This window comes from Grampus griseus, assembly GCF_964374135.1.
Source record: "Grampus griseus genome assembly, chromosome: 17".
In the NCBI taxonomy this organism is placed as follows: domain Eukaryota; kingdom Metazoa; phylum Chordata; class Mammalia; order Artiodactyla; family Delphinidae; genus Grampus; species Grampus griseus.
Genome location: NC_139011.1, coordinates 59,313,728 through 59,320,908, shown reverse-complemented (window position 1 = coordinate 59,320,908; position 7,181 = coordinate 59,313,728). Strand labels below are relative to the sequence as shown.

At 35.0% G+C, this 7,181-nt stretch overlaps 1 long non-coding RNA gene across 1 annotated transcript; it reads left to right on the top strand.

Annotated features, from left to right (window-relative positions):
* The first annotated feature begins 650 nt into the window (after nt 1–650).
* On the top strand, nt 651–6,830 carry LOC309835554. The gene is made up of 3 exons (XR_014298023.1): nt 651–686; nt 4,804–4,859; nt 6,772–6,830. It is a non-coding gene; the product is annotated as an uncharacterized lncRNA (long non-coding RNA).
* The last annotated feature ends 351 nt before the right edge of the window (nt 6,831–7,181 follow it).

The window sequence follows — 7,181 nt, the reverse complement described above, 5'->3', positions numbered from 1 at the left end:
TGAATAATTATAAAACCTATATTTTAAAATATTGGGTCATCCTCAGGCCAAAAATGGGAAAAAATATCAGGAAACTCTTCCTTGCACTGACTGTTCTTCAGTTTTTTACTGCCCTCCCCAGATGTGTTTTTATTTATTCTGCTATTATTTACTTTTTAGAGCCCTCAGGTAGTTGTTCTTTGTATTCTATCCAGATATTTTAGTCATAAGCAGTGGGGAAGATAAGCTGAAGTGGGTTTATTCTACCTTGTCAGGTAAAAGAAATCACATAGCTTAGTTTTATTTGTTTTTGAAATGTCTATAAAAGGAAACACACAGCACGTACTCTTTCTTTTGAAATTTCTTTCACCAAACATCATGTTTGTGAGATTCATTTATGTGTTCCATATATCAATGATTTATTCACTCTTATTGCAGTAGAATTCTATCATATAAATATATCACAATTTATTTTTCCAGGATATTTACCAGAAATGAAAATCTCTACAAGTCTCAGATTGAAGATTAACAATAAGCCCTAAGCAGGATAAATAAAACATTTCCTCCTAGTCATAATTGTAACTGAAACTTCTGAATATCAAAGAAAAAGAGAAAATATTGAAATTAATCAGAGTCAAAAGACAGCTATTTACAAGATAACACCAATGATACTTCTTATCTGCAACTATAAACGGCAGGAGACAAAGGTGGGGTGTCCTCAAAGGGTTGAAGGAAAACCTTTATTGATCTGAATTCTATCTGGGCTAAACTTTCATCTAAGAGAGAAATAAGAAGAAAGATAGTTTAAGGCAAACAAATGCTGAAGCTGTTTACCATTCACAGACCTTTGCCAAAGGAATGACTACTAGATATACTTCAGGAAGAAGGAAATTAAATTCCATGAAATAATGGTGGGGGGGAAAATGTTAAACATATTCAGTCATCCTTGACTGAATAAAGGTAAAAGCAATGGTGATTTACTTGGAAGGGTTTAGTTATCTGCTGAACAAAAATAGTAGATAATATGGGTTAGTGTTCTACATTTATTTTAATTATTTGAGCAGTAGAAAGATATCAAGTTTAGATTTGTCAAGGATGTATTATAAGGTTTTAAAACTAACCACTAAAAGAATGGAAATAGAACCAATAGCATCCAAAAAAAAAAAAAAAAAACAGAATGGAAGAAAGAAAACTGAATTAAACCAATGGAAGGAAGGTATGCAAAATAAAAGGTAAAAAAAATGCTTAATTGAAAACACTACATGTTAAAAAGTAAGTCTAAATATATTCACAATGAAGTCAAACAAATTATACTCTTCTATATATCTAGAGAGAGAGTGCCTTTTAAAGAAAATCTAGCTGTAAGTTGCTTACAAGTGTTTGGCTACAGTGCTGCATATTGAAGCTGGATAAAATACTGGATAGTCTTAATGAATATAACCAGTTTTTTGAGCCATAGGGTATTACCATGAAAGGTTTTTCCCCAATATTATTTTTAATCAAGCTCTGTTGATACTTTTTTCCCTGCTCCTTAACAACATCCTAATTCTATATAGAATATACCCAATTAGATGCATTTATTAAATGTCTAGCCCAGTATGGTTTAAAACCTCTAATATCCAACTTAACTTCATCCCCCTCCAACTCAGGAAGGGTGCTCTCTATTCTCCTTTGGTCCTGTCCAGCAGTCTAGGCCTTCTCCCAGTGAGGTCCACTTGTCCGGAGATTGCCTTGGTGTTGTTATAATTTCTGTTTTCTCCTTTTACTTTGGACTCCTTTTACCTATGGGAGCCTTTTCACGGAGCTTAGGGGTCACTGAGGACCTCTTCTGAAGTGGAGCTTTCCATTTTTTACTCTACTGTTTTCATTACCAATCTATTTTTATTGGCTGTTGTAGCAAAACTTATGACTTCAAGCATCTCCAGGCAAGAAGTATGTCCTAAAATTACAGGAGACATGTAAAACTCCTCCAAGAACTCTCCCATAATGCTCTACTCTGCTCAGTGGGGTACTCACATGAGCTTTCATCTAGCATGCAGCTGGTTAGTAAAATGCTTCTCCCATTCTGGAGATACCCCCATTTCTCAGAGTGATTATCTTAAACAGCTCAGCTTCGAGGGTATTACATTAGATATGTCTCTTGGCCCAGGGTGTATTACTCATATGTTCACTTATTTCATTGTTCCCTGTGCCTGCTGTGCTCCCTGTGCAAGGTGCTTGTTGCTTTAGATGTGAAAATGAGTGAGCCATGGTCTTTTCCTTCAAGTAGCTTGTCCTCTAGCAAATATCCTAGAAAAACTAGTTTGTGGGTTAAATCTGTGAGTAGATATTTCACAAAGACCACAGTACCTTTTAAATATGTCTAGTTTGCTTAGTGTCCAGATCTTTTCATTTTTCTCAACTTAAATTGACAACTTAAGTTAATGAGAAATGAAAACCTACTAAGCTACTGGATAGGACACTGGATTATATGTGAGTTGTTTTCTAATCCAGTAATACACTGGGCTGTATTCCTTAAGTCAGTCTAGGCAATATTATGGTAGCAAACTCCAAAATTATAACGGCTTTTCTGAACAAAAAGGTTATTTGTTGTACAGGAAAATGTTGGTTGGCATCATCAACACTCAAGATACACTACCCTCCATGTGGTTATTCAACAGTCTAGACTGCTGTGATCTTGTTATTGTATCATCTCAACATGAAGCCTCCACAATGACTGAGGCAAGGGAGGAGTAGAGTTGAAGAATTACTGTATCAGGGATTCACTGTTTGAGGATTGTAGAATAGGGAACTTTCAAAGGAATGAGTCCTTACATATTTATGGAAAGATATGGGAGAAGCTGGAGAAGTAAGTGTCTGAAAAATAGACTTGGAAAATCAGAGGGGAAAAAACCCCAAATAGTCCACGTTATGCATTGGCATGTGTGGACAAGTTGGAGTTTTCAACTGAATGTTGTAAGCCAGGGGTATCTAGTTCCCAGAGTATGGCTGCAAAGAGTTGCTGGTGGAGAAGAATGCAGGATCCTGCTGCCTTGTACCTGGTGGTGGACCTGGGTTTGCCATCACTCTCAGCAGTCAGGAAGAAGAGATGGACATGGTGGGTGAAGAATAAGGGCAAGCTGGAAGCTACTGGCCCTTCTTCATCAATCTTTTACCACTTAATCACAAAGACCCTTAAATGGCAATTCACTTCTGGCTTCTAAACCTTTGTGTGAATTTCTCTTTGGGCCAACTCTAACTCAGAATCATACAGGGATGGGAATTCTTCAAAACATAGTTTCAGCTTAGTTAAATGAACATAGTCAACACAAGCCATTATTCTCTCTCTCTCTCTTTTTTCCCTTAGGTCTAAGTATTATTAAAGCAGTTTCCAGCCCTGAGCTTTACTAATTGCAACATTCAGCAGCCTTTGGAGTCTAGTTCCAACTATATTTTCTTTGGTGGGTAGAGAGAAGGCAAGAGAAATTATAAAATGGAAGAATACAGAAATCTTGCAAATTAGAAAACTAATAGAGCATTTCTGTACAAAATCTTGTGGCACATTTGATGTTATGTGGAGTGGAACTATGAACATTTAGGGAAAGTATATTTTTACTGCATCTTAGAAATGTAAAAGTTAGCCATTTTATAATGATGGTATGAGTCATTCTGGACATTATGAAGACTGCAATATATTTGCCAATGCATGATTCTTCCATTTACGACTGTTATGCAATAGCAATAACAGGCAGTCAACACAAAGGAATTGCAGTTATTCACCTTCCAGATGAAAGGAAGAAAGAATTAAAGTTCTCTTTTTATTAAAAAATAAAAATGAAAAAAAGACTATCATCAAGGCAAAGAAAACTTTCACAAATCTGTTGAGCTAGCCCAAATTTATGTAACAGCAAATTAGTATAGGACCTTATCCAATTAAAATTAAACATAATTACAACATAACTTGGATGTTTCTCCTGAGAATTACTCTTTTGATATATAAAAGTACTAAAGATAAGGCAACATAAATGGAGAGTTTTTGCTGAATTTTTTCAAATCCCCTCAGATCTAGGTGAGTAGATCAACATTAGCGAGGTGATCTTTGAGATATTTTCTAGGAGACCTGGACTGGAAGTCAGAGGTTTTGAACTTAGTCCTGACTCTGACCAGCTGTGTGATCTTGGATAAGTCTCTTAACCTCTCTGAAGATTGGTTTTCTCACCAGCAAAATTAGCTATTTTGATAATATATCTTCTAAAGAAGTATGTCCAATGGAGATATGTGAGACACATATGTATTTTAAATTTTCTAGTAGTTGCATTTAAAAATGTAAAAAGATGAACTAAATTAATAATATATTTTATTTAACCCTATATATCCAAAATAACATCATTTCAACATATAATCAACACACAAAATTAGTGATAGTATATTTTACATTTTTTGCTCTGCAATCTGGTGTGTATATTACACTTACAGTGCAACTAATTTTGGAAGCTAAATTTCATTGGAAAAACTTGATCTGTATTTAGATAAAACATAAGTATAGCTGAAAAAGTAGATTGATATGCTGAAGTTGTTCCAAACATACTTAAATTTTTCTGATAACTAAAGCAACTGTCAGTTTTAAAATTTCAATTCAATTCAATTCCATTACAACTTAAATTAAAAACCCATTTCCTCAGTTACATTAGCCACATTTCAACTACTCAGTGTCCTTATGGAGCTTCCGACTACTCTATTGGACAGTGTAGTTCTAAAATCTCTGCTACCTCTCCTTTTACCTCTGTGAAGCTCTTCCAGAATGCTTTAAAAGAAAAATTGACTGGATTCTCTCTGTAATTTCAGGAATGTACTGAATATGAAGGGAGACATAATACCTTGTGCCACCTTCCTCCACCGAGGTACTGTTTCTTATGGATAAAGTTCATAAATTCTCTTGTTTTTCTTGCCTGCTGATGGAAACATTTTCACTTTGGTGAGCTTCGTGAAAATTATTAAATAAGGAAAACCAAACAGAAAAACCCTTTCCATTCTGTCTTTGACAGATACTTTAAGGAATAATTACTTCTCTTACTACTTTATTATGAAATTTATTAAATGCATACAAATATATTCATGGTGGTGTTGCATGAAAAGGCAAAGGAGAAACATAAATATCTACCAATCAGAGAAAAGATATGTAAAATGCAGTATCTACATGCATTGCATTATCATACATAAGTCAAAAGCAATCAATTCAATTTCCATAAATTAATTAGGATCCAACGGTATGTGCAGAAACATGAAATCATATGAAAGACTTAGGAGGAAGAATTAAAAGCAGGATACAATTTTAAAATGCATATGCCAAACAATATTGTGGGTTGTTTAAAGAAACACACACACACACACACACACACACATACTTATATAGACGATAGTTTGGAATAATTCGATGCAGGAAAATGGCTGCTTACAGGAACAGGGGCTGGATTGGACTGAGGATTGGGGACACAAACAACATGCCTACAAAGCAAAAAAATATGAGATTGTGCCACATAACAAGAAAGAGGATCATATCAGTATCTTTCTAATTCTGTGCATTTATCATCTTTATATAATTTAAAATATATGAAGGGCTTGGCTGGCTCAGTTGGTAGAGCACAAGACTCAAAATATATGACAAAAGCCCTATAATGGGAATGTTATATATTTGAAATCCCTCAGGAGTTTATACTCTAGCTAGGGAGAGACACACGTACACAAAAAGTTACGATTCTGTGTGCTAATTGAAAACTATGACATAGTTTACAAATGTCTCTTTAATGGAGCTTTGGAAAAAATAGAAGATAAATATATTATATATAAAGTGTATAATATATAATATGTATATAATATATATTATATACATATTATATATTTATATAAATATATAAATCTCTTTCTAATATTTTAAATAACACATTTAGATAGCATAATGACCATATTATTGTCCTACACATAATTATTAATAACAAGAAAAAATAAGAGGGAGAAACCCAACATTTTGTGAAGCTCTATTATGTGCCAACCAGACTGTGTACTAGTTATTTTATGGACTAGTACCATATTTATCATATTTTTCTTTTCAGTGACCTCATAATAATAAGGCAAACGTTATTATTCCCATTTTGTGCATGAGAAAGCTAGAGCCTGGGGAGGTTGAGAAATGTGCTCAGTGTCATCAGCCTGTTTGGGAGCCATGACAATACATAAGTGTCACTCTGGAACCTGTGTCTTCCCAGACGCACTACAATAACTCCACAATAAAATTAATGTCTCTGCTTCTGAACAAGAAATGATAGGAAGTCCATTCCTTTTAACAGCAGTTAAATATGGTATAGAAAGTTCTGATCAAAGGAAAATTAGGACTACCATAGAATCACTGCCCTTTTCTCCAACCCAAAACGTTTCAAGGATGCTTCCTTAATTCTCAGCACACCTGCCCCTTCCTCCACTTCAGCCTCAAGGTCAGTCACTTCATTAGTCCAGTCCTTGGTCCCTTTCTGCCTTGATTATTGATTTATCTTTCTGATTGATTTCCCTCCTTAAAATGGCCACCCCCTTTATTCATGTTTAAAAGTGCTGCTAGAGTGATCCACGTGAAATGCGTAAAGCACCACGTCCTTCCTCTGCTTAAATCATCTCAGAGGTTTTCCTTCAGAACAAAATTCAAGCTATGTAGATTAAAAGAAAGGCTCCTCAACACATAAATCTCCTTCTACTTCTATTTTCTCTCCTGAGAATCGTTATTTCGATCTTTTCTGTCTCATAATTCAACTTTTGCTCTTCAAGGTATATTTGAGTAACACCTCCCCAGGAAGCCTCCTCTGCCCTGACCCGGTAGGACAGATGGTGAGTCCTTTTCCTCTGTGCTTTCCATCCTTTTGCACATGCTTTTATCACACTGTGTTGTAATTGTTTTATTCACTGGTACATCTCTCCCATTGTCTAAATTTTTATGTTTTTCATTGTCATTCTCAGAAATTAGCACAGTGCCTGATTAAGAGCTCAGTAAATGTTTCTTGAATGGTGAAATTAATTTAATGGAATGTAATCTAAATATAAACTGAGGTTCCCCCACCTGTATTTGTCAAGGTTCTTTCTCTCAGATCCATCACCCTCGTTACCTTTCCTCCCAACATACATGTGGCTTCAGGAAGAGAAGGGAGTTGTTTTTCATCATATGACTCTTACTTTCTCCT